Source organism: Dipodomys merriami, unplaced genomic scaffold (assembly GCF_024711535.1).
Source record: "Dipodomys merriami isolate MVZ:Mamm:240054 unplaced genomic scaffold, mDipMer1.0.p SCAF_2415, whole genome shotgun sequence".
Classification (NCBI taxonomy): Eukaryota; Metazoa; Chordata; class Mammalia; order Rodentia; family Heteromyidae; genus Dipodomys; species Dipodomys merriami.
The window spans coordinates 1708-18678 of NW_027203844.1; positions in this window are offsets into that span (position 1 = coordinate 1708).

Consider the following 16971-nt stretch of genomic DNA (forward strand, 5'->3'; position numbering starts at 1 on the left):
CCTTTTGCTGATAAAACTCACTGGATCCTGCTTTTTGGAATCCTTATTGATATGGCGAACTCAGGGCCAGAATAAAGGAATAGATATCTGACTTTTGCAACAAGAGAATCATCTCAGGAGTTAAATATTCATGCATAAGACATTTTAAAACCTCCATGTCTTTGTTTCTTTGTAGTAGAGCACTGTAAAACAATGTTATTTCCTTTTTTTCCATGCTGGCCTTCAAATGGCATATTGTTTCCTTTTGTAATACTGTCAACTAGAAGTTTACAGACAAGTTTTATGGCTAAAGTGCACACTCAAAAAAGATAGGGAAAGAGTTCCCTTCAAGCCTTGGATTATATTCTTGTACAGTAAAAATGAGAACACAAATTAACTTGAACTTTGTCATTTCTCTATGTTCAATTTCTCTCCTGGATTCAGTTTCTACTTCCTGTAAAAGTTCCTTCCACTTACTTCCGGTAACAATATATGGCATTGCTCCAGGAAAATGAATGTTTTCTGGCTTCATTGAGATAGCACAAAGGCATCTTTAGACACGAGGTAACACGTGTTTCAGAGACAACTTAGTAAAGAGAAAATATGGAATTTACATGGCTTATAAAACATTATCCATGTACATATGGCGAAATGAACCCCAAATACGGACACAACTTTTTTCTTTCTTACTATTGTTTTTAATGTATCTACCATGTATTATGTGATTTTTTTGTTTCTCTTCTATTTTCTTCCTCCATGGTATAACCCGTGTCCACTGTATTTGAGGTCGGTGAGCTGCAAATTTCATATACATTTTTCTAATGTGGGGAGAGGAAGGGAAATAAAATGCTGAAAGAAGTATACAGTATGACCCGTTGTTACAATGAGATGAACAAGACACTATGTTGAAAATGAACTTTCTTAGTTGGGGATGGGAAGAGAGAGTTGGGGCAGTGTGGAGAAAAGGGATGGCGGGAAAAACAAAAGAGGAAGTAACAATGTTCGGTAGATAATGTACTCATTAACTTACTTATGTAACTCTAATACCTCTGCCCACAATTTTCACCATAAAAAATGAAAAAAAAAACATTATCCTGGAGTATATTAAGTTCAAATTTCCTAAGTGCTCTGTAAATTAAGACCAATTTTAAGTGGGAAGAAGGTTCTCAGAAGAATTTTTTGTCAGTGTTTGTGTTGTGCATTATTACCCAAGTGCACACAAGTTAACAGAAGGAGAAACAATAGGAATAGGAGAAAGAGAAGTTCTGTGTTTAAGTATAATGGTTCAATACTCTATAGAAGAATCTGCAAATAAGACAGCGTTGAAATAATAAAGCCAAGGCCAGTATGTCGATCTATGAGAGTGACATAGAGAAAGCATTACTACTAAGTGGAACATGAAGGATGAGACCACTCTCTTTCTTCTACTAGCTCTAAATCATGATGGGTAATCATGCAAATTTGTAAAAAGTAGAAAGGACGAATAATTCTGGTTCCAAGCCAGTCAGATATAAGACCATGGACTTAACTGGAAAAAAGTCCTTTTCGAGAGAGCAGGAATTATACTAGCAATGAACTAGTGGCTAAGATCACATTTCTTTTTCTTTTTCTTTTCTTTATATTCTAGACCTTTCCTACTTATTACAAATGAGGAAACCACGGAATCTGTTTCTTTGTGTCTTGTTTATTTTACTTCGTAGGATTTTTCCAAGTCTTTCCAGTTCCATATGAATTTGAAGTATAGAATTCCACCATGCATACATAAACCACATTTCGTTCATCTACTGAGTGGCATATTGGTTTAAAACATGACTGCATATAAGTATCACTTAGTGTCATTCAAAAATGAGAGATGCCACCTCCCCAGACATTCTAAAAGCATGATTTCTAAGTAAGATAGGATTTTATGGTGGTACGAGTTTTGAGATATCTGGCTGAGTCTAATGTATATCTTGCACTGAATGAGGCAGGAACATATCCAATATCATAGAGGATAAAAATGGTAGTGTCAAAAATATTTCCTTTGAGAAAGATATAGGAGCCTGCCAGAAGTATAAAATAGTTCAGATAATTTTGAAGTATTTAGAAATGCAAGGGCAAGTATGTCTCTTTAAATAATAATTATGTAAGTGGAAGGGCAAAAGAAGGGGAAGAGAAAAAAATAAGTGACAGCAGATCATTGTCCCAATAGAATATAAAAAAAATAATCTGTAACTTTCAAGTTAAAGAGAGACCAATATAATACATGCAAAATATTTACTTGACTTTATCCTACTTTAATGCTCCAATGGCTTTCATAAAATGCAGATGCATAGTTTTGTGTCTTCTGTCATTTGCTAAACGTTTCGCCCAGAAAAGGTTATCAATTACTTATAAATGATGCATAATTCCTAGGTATTCCAGTTATCACATACCCTCTTGATTGAGATATCTCTGTATAAACTCAAAATAACGGACCAAAAAAAACCTTAAAATAAACAGAAATCACATGTTCGTTTTAATCGCTGTAGTTTACAGAATATTTAGCCAAAACCAAAAACGTCTATTTAGATATTCTGAATTTTGTGTGAAGAATTTTTAACAATAGTTTATTTGCTGACATGTAATTCACTTGCAATATACTATCTCCTTTTATTGTATACACTTTAGTGCTTTGGAAGTGAATTGTTCCTTCATAGGTTTTCAAAGCCTAATTTTCACAAACTTGCGTTTCTTCAAATAGAAATGCTAAAAATTTTACAACAGACATTAAAATAGATAAAAAAAATTCTGTTACTAGAATTTGTCCAGCATACATCCTCTGTAGTGTGTATTTTCAAATTTTTATTTTGGGGATTTTTTCCAGGGTCTCACACATACTATTTAAGTGGACTGTCAATGAACTACAATTACCTGTCCAAATAATTTTTTTTTACTTCTCTTTAATACATTCATAGAAGTATAATGAATTGATCCTATACAATTATTTTTGACCTTTGAGACTTGAAAACTTGCTTGCTAAAATGATTGCAGTATTATACAAATGGATCACTATGAGTAGTTTATCAATTCCTCCACAAATGCATTACTATGTTTTGTGTCATCTTTTTATATTAGGATCATACTAGTGATTTTTTTCTTTATTTTTCTTTTGTTTTTGGGTCCGGTGGTGGGGCCTGAACTCTGGGCCTGGGTGCTGTCCCTCAGCTCTTCAGCTCAAGGCTAGCGCTCTACCACTTGAGCCACAATGCCACTTCTGGCTTTTTTCTTTTTGCTTATGTGGTGCTAAGGAATCGAACCCAGGGCCGCGAGCATGCAAGGCAAGCGCTTTACCACTGAGCCACCTTCCCAGCCCCTCTTTTTCTTTTTTCTAAGATACTAAAGAGGAACTTATTTCATATGCTCCTCTTATTGACTATTAATTTACACATATTCTTTAAAGAAATATCATATTCAGGAAAAATTATATAGAAATAGAAGATATAAAAATACTTAAGGTTAAGAATCATTGTAGCTTTCACATTTTAGCATTAACAAATATGTTACCTCTATCTGTTGGATATGTTTTCACTTTGGTTATAGTGTCCTTTGAATTATGAGTATAGTGTCTTTGTATTATGAAAGGCTATCACTTGATATAATCCAGTATATTCTTGCTTTTCTTTAGCAACTAATGCTTTCCATTTAGAAACCTTTACTGATACAATATCATGAAATTGTACGTTTATCTCTTATTGGTTTTTATATCTCGCATTTAGTTTGATAATCATTTTTTATTTTAAATTTTTGTATAAGGATTGTGGTAGGCCAGATGCCTGTAGGTCATGCCTGTAATCCTAGCTAATCAAGAGTCTGAAATCTGAGGATCACGGTTTAAAGCCATCCCGGGCAAGAAAGTCCGTGAGACTCATATTTCTAATAAACCACTAGAAAGCGGTGCTCGCATTGATCTGCAGAGGACGTGGACAGTGCCTAATCCCAGAGTTCAAGCTCCATGAGTGACAAAAAAAAAAAAAAAAAAGAAACAAAAAAAGGGATTGAGGTAGTAGACTAAGATCATTCTTTAAATCTCGAGAGACAATAGTGCCAATACACCCATTTAAGATTCTATTTTTCATTTCATAAAGTCATAGGATAGTTTTCAAAATCTATTGACCATAAACTGAGAATTTATTTTTGACAAATCTGTTACATTCTTCTATGTGTCTGCTCTTGTAGTAGAACTATGTTGTCTTTACTATTAAACATGGTAAAAAGATTCAAAGCTAGTATGAAGGCTGAAGCTACAGCATTTTACAAGAATGTTCTAACTGACCTGTATTCCTTGAATTTACATACGAGTTTATTGAGCAGGTGGACCAATATTCTACAGAGATATCTAGATGTTTGAAAGTGACTGATATTCTGTACCTTGTAAAAACACAAGACCCCAGATATATATAGAAAAATGTCTTCAGAGAATACTTGAAACAACTAAAATTAATTCAAGAATGAGTTACGATTTAGATAACAATGTAACATAACAAAGCTGAATGATAACAACTTGAGCTGTACAACAGAGGAGAGTGAGAGGGGAAACAATGATGTACCAGATAGGAGCTATATGTCATTGCTATTGTGTTTCAAAACACAGAAAGACTTCAGAGAAGAGAAGGAGAAAAATAACGTTTCCTGAGACAAGTTTCTTTTTAATCCATCAAATAGTTTGTACTAAAAGTCAGTGAAAATGGGAAAAATTAAAATAGAAATTAAAGCATTGTATGTACCTGTTAAAATGTAAAGAATTTGTAATAGGAATATGATAATTAATTTCCAAAGAAATAAGAGAAAGAATAGTTAAAATCTAAAGGGAAAAATAATGAGACAAAAGAAGCAAAGTAAAACCTTTATCAATAACAAACAAAAGAGTTTGGAAGTGGAAAGGCAGTGGAAATATTCTAAATAACAATAAAAATTGCTAACGTGGATAGAATATGGATCACATGTTATCATATATAATTTTGAAAGGGCATACTAGGAATGAAAGTTTGAAAGTCATGGATTAAAACACTATTTTGATTATAACTAGAAAGAATAGCTCAGTCGTAAACCATTGGCCTTGCATATGTGAAGCAATGGTGTGATCTCGCAAGCATTACAAAGTCCACACAAAGCACACACACACACAAAAACCACACACACACACACACACACACACACACACACACACCACATACACACATTTGGAATATTGATTTTATTATATTAAACGGAGGAACTTATCACAAACAGTAAAAGTAGGTTAATATATGAAATCATAATATTGCTCGTACTATTTAAAAGTTTAGTAGAAATAAAATAGTCACAATATACTTGGATTTTTATAGATTAAGTAAATCGAAAATTAATAGAAGACATGAGAACCTTTGCAAATAAGTTTTAAATAATAATCATTTTGAAACAAGTGTCCTTTTATTTTGACAAAGGATTGATGTTATTGGTGTTTTAACTCAAGATTTAGAATGTGATAGCGAGGTGCTCTATATAACACTAGCGATGGCTACATCTCTAATCAGTTCACTCTGAATAGTTTTATAATAAGGTCTCATAGTTTCCCAGTTTCTCCCGAATTACAAACCCTATTTACAATTCCCACCATAGCTAGAAAATGGATGCAACAAATCACCATGCCGAGCTCAAACTTTTTTTTTTTAAATTCAAGTACAAATATTTCCAAAAAGTGATCAGGTAATGAAGGCTTTCTTAATAAAGTAAGTGCTTCTTGAAAATACAGTAAATATTTGTTACCTGGACAAATATGTTTATAAATATAAGAAAATAAATGTATTTAAATTCACTAACCATATAAAAATTAAGAAAATAATTTCAAATAGCCACGTTACATATTTTAAAAGCAAAATATATGTGACTGTATAATTTACATATGTAGAAATCATGCAAAATTATATTAACTGATCCTACAACTCTGAAAAAAGAATTACCCTAAAGAAACAAAAGGAAATATTTATGCTCAAAATTTGAAAATTAGAAAATAAAATTATGTAGGGGCTGGGACGGTAGCTCAGTGGTAGAGTGATTGCCTTCCATGCATGAAGCCCTGGATTTGATTCCTCAGCACCATATAAGCAAAAAGGAAAAAGCTGGAAGTGGCGCTGTGGTTCAAGTGGTAGAACACTAGCCTTGAGCTGAAGAGCTGAGGGATGGGGGCCAGGCCCAGAGTTCAGGCTCCACAACCGAACCCCCTTCCCCAAAAAAAGAAAAGAAAATGAAGTGTACTCTTTAGTTGACTTAATTAAGTGGAAAAGCGCTGTATATCAATTTTATAATAAAAAATGCATGAACAAAGTAAGCAAAAGTACCCATTGATCAATAGCAACAGCAAAAGCATCAGTAGTTCTTGTTTTGCGTGTACAAAAATATCAATGGAAGATAAAACAATGTTCCTTCCCTAAGAAATGTATTCATTACATTTATGTAACTTTAACCCCTGTGTACCTTACCATTACAATAAATTTAAATTGAAATTAAAAATAAACCAAAAAATATATATACCAATTAAGAATTCTTAGAAGCCATTGGTTAAAATTTTTGTCACAAACTTCCCTAAATACTGAAGGAATATACTTTGATGATATTATTTAAATACTTGAACCTCAGCAGAAAATCAAAAAGTTTAAAAACTGTTACAAAGTAAAGTAATAAATCAGAATATATTACTATTAATAATAAGCATAAGATGAATTTATAGTGGTAGTCAAATATGTAAGAAATGAGGCAATTTCCCATTCATCTGCACTTAATATGTGAGAAGGAATTTTCTAGGTCTTTTTAAATTATCATAAGTTTAATGAAATTATTCTGTCACATCATATGATAATCAGATAAAGCTGATATTAGAGCAAAGAACAGATTGTATTAAGTTTTTGGATGTTAATGTATATACTTATTTTGGTTGTGGGAAAATATGGGGATATCAACTTGGGGTATATTTTTCTTGTAGGCCGGGGTTCCCTTTCCACAAGAACATGCATCTCATCTGTCCTTTTAGCCTTCCCATCATCAATGGCATCAGAGTTGCACAGCAACTTGTCTAGCTTGCTACCTTGACTGACCTGGATCCACAGTCCTTCCAATTTTAGTCTCTAGATAGTGCAGGTTGGTAGAAATGATCCAATTCACCCAGCTATAGATTGAGAAGTAAGTCCACTAAACTTGTGGTTTGCATTCTGTTCTCAAGCCTCCAAAATAGTTAAGAGTACACATGGGATCCCCTGTTGCCAAGCAGTAAGAATATTTTAAAGCAACTAGACATATATATGACTTAGGCTTGTGAATACCTCAGGAAAAGTATAAAAGAGCAGTGAAGCATAGAGGACAGCCAGAATTTTAACTACCTACTCAGAGGCTGAATAAGCAGAGCTAGCGACTCGTGAGTCTGAGATCTGAAGACCACAGTTCAATCATGAAAATACAAGCGATTATCTCAAAAGAAAAAAAAACAGAATTGTAGCAGAGGCTGAAATGGTAGACCACTATCCTTGGGCACAGAATCTGAGGAATCGTTTCCCTGGCACTATCAAGCCTCAAGAATGATGAATGCATGTATGAGCACATGCACATGTGCATGGGTGTACTCGCACATGCATGTACATATACACAAACACAAATGAGTATTTCAATGTGAAGTTTTTATTTTTTTATCTTGCTGTACTTTATTTCCCTGTATTAGTTCACAAATTAACAAAATCAGCTAAGGACATATTTACATAAAATTCATCATGTTTCTCTAAAATCTACTCTCTTTTTGGAAGCCTGCTTTTATTTGACTCAAAAGTAAAATATTCAGGAAGTCAATTCATCACTCTCAAGTTTATAGTATTAGATGATTGTTTAGGTTCCTCCTAGCAATATGATTTTGTGAAAATCCTGCATCAAGTAATATATTTCTTTCACTAGAAGAGAAACGTCTGTGAAACAATTAATAATAGCTTATTCTTCTCCTGGCATTCATCTGTAGTTTTATTTTCTTCATATATTTCATGATCTGTCTGTGTATGCCAAAGACTGCCGTGAAAATAAAAACACCTTTCTCAGCGCTTAGCATGTGTATACCATTCATAGATACGGAAATTGCTTTGGAATAAATAATGTTCACCCTATCTTGAGAAAGAAGAATTGGTTTCTCAGCACTTTAGGTAAGAACTTGAGGGAAAGAAACAAAAGGAAAAGTGAGGAACATCTCAACACATAGATTCTAATGAAACAACCCAAGAAAACATAAATTAATTCAGTCTGAAGAACCTGCAGGAAATGAAAGATTTAAAAAAATCAGCTATGACAACTTTATGAAATTCGTGACTACATGGGAGTGCAATGTTGTGAGGATAGTGGCAAAAGCCCAGACTAAACAGAAAGTTCTGTACACAATGCCATGCACCTGTTGTTCTAAATTCCAGGAAGAATAACATCAAGTGGACTGAGGCCAAGTTTATACACAAGTAGGAAGCCAGTTTCTAGCGGAAAAATAATCAGGACAATTTAGGGCTGGGGGCATGACAAAGTGGTAAGAACACACATTTAAGGGGACAAAACACTCAATTCAAATTCTAATATTAGGAGTATGAAAGAAAAAAGCTATGATTTTAAATAATTACAACAATTGTAACACTTGAGTATTTGAGTGGAGAAAAATCCATTAGAGAGATAGAATGAACCCACGTTCCAATGCTCCTTTAGTTATAATGTTTAGTCGTACTTCAGACAAAACAGAGTTACTTTGCAAATGAGCATGGATGTACATTTGGGTGATGGAAATACTCTACTTACACAGGTGTAAACTAAATAGATTTTTGGGGATAGATTGTAGTTCTTGAACTAAGAGCCTGGGTGTTGTCCATGAGCTTTTTCTCTCAACGCTACCATTCTAATACTTGGAGCCACAGTTCCAATTCTGATTTTCTGTTTGTTGTTTGGAGATAAGAGGCTCATGGACTTTTCTGCCCAGGATGGCTTCAAACCAAGATCGTCAGATCTCCGCCTCCTGAGTAATCCTGATTCCAGGCATGAGCCGTCGATGTTTTTAATAATTTAGTAAATTGTATAGTTACAGAAGTTATAAATTATGATTGTAACCTGTGTAATATATGTGTGTATGTATAGATCAATGCATACAGTTAGAAATATATTAAAATATTTTTGCATCTACAGTAGATTTATGAAATCATCCTTCATTAAAAATACAATGGAAACAAAAGTTAATAAGGAGCAAAACAAAGGTAATTGTTACACGTTTTCTTTTTGTTGAATGGAATATGAATTGTGAGAATCAGTTTGGGAAAACCATCTCTACTTTAACAAAATGGATAATTGCTATTAATTCCAATCCATCTCTTTGCCCATATTGTGCATCCTCACACATGAGTGTCAAAATCAAACCACAATTTTTGCCTTTGTATTTAACTAACCTGTTATAATTTAGGGGCTAGATGAAGTAATCAAATAATGATTAAAATAATAGTAAGTGAGGCTATTAGTTAGAGCTGAAAAACATTTTAAATATGATAACTAATTAAATTACATATTTCTTACTTTTACTCTGTTGTTATGTCCCACATTCCCCCATTAGGAAAGTCCATAGAAGGTTCTCACTAAATTATATGTAATTATTAAAAATGTATTGAAAGAATATGGGCACAGTGTGGTTTTAGCTTATTGAAAGCTGTATGGGGTAGTGTGTTTTTGAGGACTTGCAATACGTTGTGATGGAGATGAAGGGACGGATGTGCTTATTCTGGAAAACTGGCTAGAGGATTGCTCCCAGAAAGATAGTGATGAATTCTTCCAAAAGGACAGTAAAATCACTTTCACAACCATGTTCACTTTGCACTCTTCACTGTAGCCAAGTTATGGAAACAGCCCAGATGCCCTTTGGTGAAGGGATGGTTGGCAAAAGTGTGTCATATATACATAAGTTGAATATACTTATCCATTATGAAGACTGTTACATTATTTGCAAAGAAATGGATAGGTCTAAAAATATGTTAAATAAACGAAGTCAAAGCCAGACACACAAAGGACCCATGTTCTGTCTCATATTTGGAAGCTAGAACTTCATACAATTTTACACAGCAATATTAAGCAAATCATGCTATTTGTAGAGGAGTATTTAAAAGATGTAATTTTTTATAAAATTGAACTTTTAATCCAACAAAATAAATACCGGAAACTATCACTTTGAAGATGTGAGGGGAAGTCAAAGGGAAAGAATAAAAAGAGGTATGGAGGAAGAAATTGAAGACATGATATTCAATGCAGATAGTATGAAAATGGAAAAAATTAAAGTGTAGTGAGGTTTAGAAAGGCAGGGAAAAGTTATATAAGGATTCATTATACTTAAAAGCATTATTTATTGAATGTAAATTCCCTTGTACAACTAGTTATGATAATAAAAATATAATTAAAAACAATAGAGCCATCTGATCTTAAACTGTGTTCTCTTAAACCATGAGTCAATATAATAGTTTCCTCCTCAGAAATTTTCTTTGCAGGTATTTTCCTTTTAGTGACAGAAAAATGATCAATGCAATGAATATCAATACATCACATTGCACATCATAAAGAGACACAATAAAAATCACAGTAAAAATGTTAGAATTAACCACATGATAAAGTAACAGGTAGAATATGCCAAATGATCATTGATTGTTTTTCCAAGTACTATACCAATGGTATCTAATTTAATCCTCACAATAATTGCATAAAGTGGAGCTCCTTACATTTTTAATTCTCAGATGATGAAGTCTTCAGATTTGGAATTACTAGTACAACATTGCACACATGGTAAGTCTTAGCCTGAGGTTCATCTCCCACTGTATCAATTAACTTCATTCTATTTTATGACTAAAATACCAACACTTAGTCTACAAATTCTAGGAAAATTTCCCAGAATTATTGTGTACACTCATAATATTTCACTTTATCTTTGTTAGAAAATAGGGAACTGTAATATGAATACTCAAAGTTCATAATCAATGCATAACTCCCTGGTGAAAAGAACTGCTAATGTATAACATTCTTGATTTCTAGCTCAAAATAGTAGAAATCATATTTTAACCCTTCTCTAAACACTGAACTGCCTGGGGACACTATCTCTGTTTAACACTGTCTTACTGAAAGAATGACCTCCATAATTCCTGATGGAAACAGACTACAGGTCTTATGGACCAATCATTTCCAAATTGTAGCTCAACTAAGTTGTTTACCATTAGAAGTATTTGGATTGCTTTTTATACACAACATTTTGAGAGAAAGGTACTACTTTAAAATGCTATTAAAATAAGATATAAAAATCACCTTTGACCCTAGATAAATATTTTACCTTTTATGTACCCAAAAATGCAGTCTGACCTATTATTAATGAATTAAAGCCTCTCCAACTTGTGGATACAATTGGTTTAAAAAGACATAAAGGGCTGGGAAGGTGGCTCAGGGATAGAGTGCTTGCCTTGCATGTGTGAAGCCCTGGATTTGATTCCTCAGCACCACATTAAAAAAAAAAAGAAAAAAGCCGCAAATGGCGCTGTGGCTCAAGTGGAAGAACGCTATCCTTGAGCTGAAGAGCTGAAGGACAGCGCCCAGGCCCAGAGTTCAGGCCCCACTACCAGACTCCCCCCCCTAAAAAAAAGACATCAATACTACTATATTTGTTCAAAATTTCTTATGATACTGAAGATTCAATTGTAAACTGTTAAGACTTGAAAATAACTCTTTTTCTTGGGAGTAGGAAACAAAACACAAGATTAATCCTAATAATTTCCAAAGACATTTATTTATACTACAAATCCACTATTATAACTACAAACATTCTAAAAATAACTGAAGCATAGTTTCACAAAGGGCATAATTTAAATTCATCATGTACCTTCAAAGGACTGTGCTAATAGGAAACAAAGTTATACTAAAAATTAGCTCACGCAATTCACTTCCATTCTTTTATTCTATATATTTTAGTTTCCTAAAAACTGTCTTTTGATAAAATTATGCATAAAAAGCCTATATACCTACTTACATTTTCTGATTTTAACAATGTTTATTTCAGAAATGTCTTTAGCTGTATAGTCAATGAACTGAAATAACACTAAAGTATTCAAAGGGTTTTCAGAAATTGCAAGAGTCACTCTTGGATGTTACTTATATTGGAAAAGATCTTAAAAAAGTCTTATTTGTTAAATTTGTGATAGTTACTCCCACAAAAGAACTATTAATGAAGAAACCTTTGTATGTAAAATACAACTTAAAATGCATCCACAATCTGGAGGTGACACATGCTTTTTTTGTTTATTTGTTTTTGCAATGTATATATAACAAACATATCCACAATGCTGTTTTTCAGTCAATATGATCGGATATTCAAACCTAAAAAATACGAGATTTATTCTTAGTGTGAATAGATACTATCTTATAAAGTTATTTTCAACCGAAATCCGGAAAGAGTTATTCACCTTGAATTTCACAGGAATAACCAGAGTGTAATACCTGTTTGGTCAAGTCAGTCAAACTCACTCCATGAGTATATCTTAAAAGTATAGCCAATTTAAGAGATCAAATACATATTTTTTACTGACAGTCATCTTACAGCAATAACTTACTACTTAAATATATGTGTATCTTCTTGCCTAACATATACAAAGAGCTTGAAAGTGATCTCTTTTATCTAACTTAATGTTGTAAATGCTTTAATAATGATGATGTTATTATTTGAGGAATAAAATGTACAGAAGGGTGGTTTCACTGAAATGACAGTACGGAACACTGATAAATAACAACATTGCAAAGCAGTTCTTTTCAGCCTCTCTCTGTTCTCATTGGCAAGCAACATTGCAACCTCACACACACACACACACACACACACACACATACACACATATTTGCACACATGTACACACACATTTACATACAAGGGAAATTCAGGGTTTATTATACAATAAAGTTCAAATAAAATATTAGTGATAAGGCTAAGGATAATGGGTGTAGAGGAGCACGTAGAAACGGAAGTTAATGGTCAAGGAAATTTGTTTAACAGGATCCTAACAGATAACTTCCCAAACATGCAAAAAGACAGGCCTATTCAGATACTAGAAGCTTTTAGAATTCCAAATAGACCAGAAAAGAATAGGACATCCCACCATCACATTATAATCCACACAGGATCAACTCAGACAAAGAAAAGATCCTTAAAGCTGTGAAGGAGAAAAGATTAATCACCTATAAAGGAAAACCAAATAGAATCACCTCAGATTTCTCAGCAGAGACAAGCAAGAAGAGCCTGGAATGATGTATCCCATGCCCTAAAAACACCCAACTATCAGCCAAGAATACTGTGCCCAGCTAAACTCTCCTTCATAACTGAAGGCCAAATAAAAACCTTCCATAGGAAAGAAAAATTGAAACAATATATCTCCACCAAACTAGCCCTGCAAAAGATTCTTAAAGATGTCGTACACATAGAAAACCAACAAGACCACAATAAAGGCCAAGAAACTGCACCCAAACTGAGAATCCAAGAACCATAGAAAGAACCCAGTTTTCGCAGTCCCCGAGAAGGTGGATAACATGGCAGGAAGTCCCAAATACCTCTCAGTCCTTTTTATCAACATTAACGGACTTAACTCTCCAATTAAGCGACATAGACTGCCTAGTTGGATTAAAAAAAAAAAAGTTCCCTCTATCTGCTTCCTTCAGGAGTCACATCTTGCCCATAAAAACAAACACATTTTCAATGTTAAAGTCTGGAACAAAATCTACCAAGCAAATGGCCCCCATAAAAAGACAGGAGTTGTAATCCTAATATCAGATAAAATAGACTTCAAATTAAAATTTGTGACAAGAGATAAAGAAGTTCACTACATACTAATTAAGGGTTCTCTCCTGCAGGAGGATATTACAATTTTAAATATCTGTTCAACAAATCATGTAGCACCCAAATTTATCCAACAAACACTACTTTCCCTCAAATCCCACATAGATCCAAAGACATTAATAGCTGGGGATTTTAAAACACCACTCTCCCCACTAGATAGATCAACTCGGCAAAAACTAAACAGAGAAACCACAGATCTAAACAGCTGCAGAGATCAACAACATTTAACGGACATCTACAGAATATTTCACCCAGCAGCATCAAAATACACGTTTTTCTCAGCAGCACAAGGAACATTTTCTAAAATAGACCACATTTTAGGCCACAAAGCAAACTTGTCCAAATTCAAAAACTTTGAAGCTATACCTTGCATTCTCTCTGACCACAAGGGAATAAAACTAGAACTCAACACCAAAAGCCACCAAAGAAAGGCCGGTAACACATGAAGGATGAAGAACACACTGCTGAATCACCAGTGGGTCATGGAAGATATTAGAAAGGAAATTCAAATGTTCATGCTATTCAAAAAAACTGAGAACACAAATTACCAGCTCCTTTGGGACACAGCAAAGGCAGTACTCAGAGGCAAGTTTATACCTCTTAACTCCTACATCAACAAATTGGGGAGATCTGAAACCAACAATATAATGACATATCTAAACCTCCTTGAAAAGAGCAGCAAGATAAACCCCAATCCAGTAGACGGAAAGAAATAATTCAAATTTAATCAGAATTAAATAAATTAGAATCCAAAAAAAAATTATAGAAAGAATCAACAAAACAAAGAGTTGGTTCTTCGAAAAACTTAACAAAATTGACAGACCCTTAGCAAATCTTATCAGAAAAAGAAGAGAACACACCCAAATAAAGAAACTCAGAAATGAGAATGGAAACATCACCACGGAAACAACCAAGATTCAGAACATTATAAGGGTATATTTCTCAAAACGTTACACTAAGAAGTTTGAGAACTTGACAGAAATGGACCTTTTCCTAGCGAATATTGACATGCCAAAACTAAACTAAGATGAATTAAACCATCTTAACAGACCCATATCAAGCATTGAAATAGAAACAGCAATAAGAGACCTCCCAGGTAAGAAAAGTCCAGGACCAGATGGTTTTACAGCGGAATTCTCCAAGGCCTTCAAAGCAGAGCTCACACCAATACTCCTCCAACTCTTCAATGAAATTGAAAGAGAAAGTTCACTACCGAACACATTCTATGCAGCCATCATAATCCTCATCCCAAAACCAGGCAGGGACTCATTAAAAAGAAAACTATAGACCCATTTCTTTGATGAACATTGATGCAAAACTTCTCAACACAATTTTGGCCAATCCACTTCAACAATTCATCCAAAAAATCCTACACCCATATCATACAGGATTCATTTCAGGAATGCAAAGCTGGTTCAATATATGCAAATCAATTAATATAATTCATCATATCAACAGGAGCAAGGATAGGAACCACATGATTATCTCAATAGATGCAGAAAAAGCCTTCAACAAGATCCAACACCAGTTTATGATGAAGGTTTTGGAAAAATTAGGAATCCATGGAACATTCCTCAATACAATAAAGGCTGTATATGACAAACCTACCGCCAGCATTATACTTAATGGTGAAAAACTAAAGTCATTTCCTCTTAACTCTGGAACAAGACAAGGATGTCCACTCTCTCCACGTTTCTTCAATCTAGTATTAGAATGCCTAGCTACAGCAATAAGACAAGATCCAAACATAAAGGGGATCCAAATAGGGAAAGAAGAAATAAAACTCTACTTCTTTGCAGATGACATGATCTTGTATTTAAAGAATCCCATCGACTGCACTCCCAAATTACTCAAGCTGATTCAAAACTTTGGCAAAGTAGCCTGGAATAAAATTAAGCCCCCTAAATCAATGGCTTTTCTGTATGCCAACAATGAGAAATGTGTGGCTGAAATTATGAAAGTAACTCCATTTGTAATAACGCCACCAAAAATAAAATACCTAGGAATTAATTTAGCCAAAGGAGTGAAGGACATTTATGATGAAGACTTTAAAATCTTGAAAAAGGAAATAAAAACAGACCTTAGAAAATGGCAAAACATTTCATGCACCTAGAATGGAAAGATTAACATCATGAAAATGGCAATACTTCCCAAGGCTATCTACAAATTCAACGCAATACCTATCAAAATTCCAACTTCATTCTTCAAGGAAATAGAAGAGGCATTCTAAAATTTCATATGGAACAAAAAAAGACCCCCAATGGCAAAAACGATCCTCAACGGAAAGAACACTACTGGAGGAATATCAATACCAAATTTCAAACTCTACTATAAAGCCATAGTAAACAAAACAGCTTGGTACAGGCATAAGAACAGACCTCAGTATCAATGAAATAGAATTGAAAACCCAGAAATGAACCTACAGACCTAGAGCCAACTAATCTTTGATAAGGGAGCTAAAATAATAGAATGGAAGAAAGACAGCCTCTTCAGTAAATGGTGCTGGAAAAATTGGTTAACTACTTATAGAAAACTAAAGCTAGATCCTTATATATCACCTGGCACAAGAATCAATTCCAAATGGATCAAAGACCTCGGTGTCAAACCAGACAATCTGAAAACATTACAGGATGGAGTAGGAGAATCCTTAGGTCTCCTTGCTCAGGCCGATATTTTCTTTATAGAGACCCAGAAACACAACAAATCACAGAAAGGTTGGACAAATGGGATTGCATGAAGTTTCAGAGCTTCTGCATGGCAAAGGACATAGCAAGCAAGATCAATAGAAAGCCCACAGATTGGGAGAAGATTTTCAATAGCCATACAATGGACAAGGGTCTCATATCTAAAATATACTTGGAACTTAAAGAATTTAATCACCCAACAACAAATCCTCAAAGAAACAACTGTCCAATAAATAAGTGGGCTAAAGACATAAAGAGAAACTTCTCTGAAGAACAAAGAAGGATGGCCAATAGACACATGAAGAAATGCTCAATCTCCCTAGACATAAAAGAAATGCAAATGAAAACAACATTGAGATACCATCTCACCCCAGTTAGATGGCAAAAATCAAGAACTCTAACAACAACAGA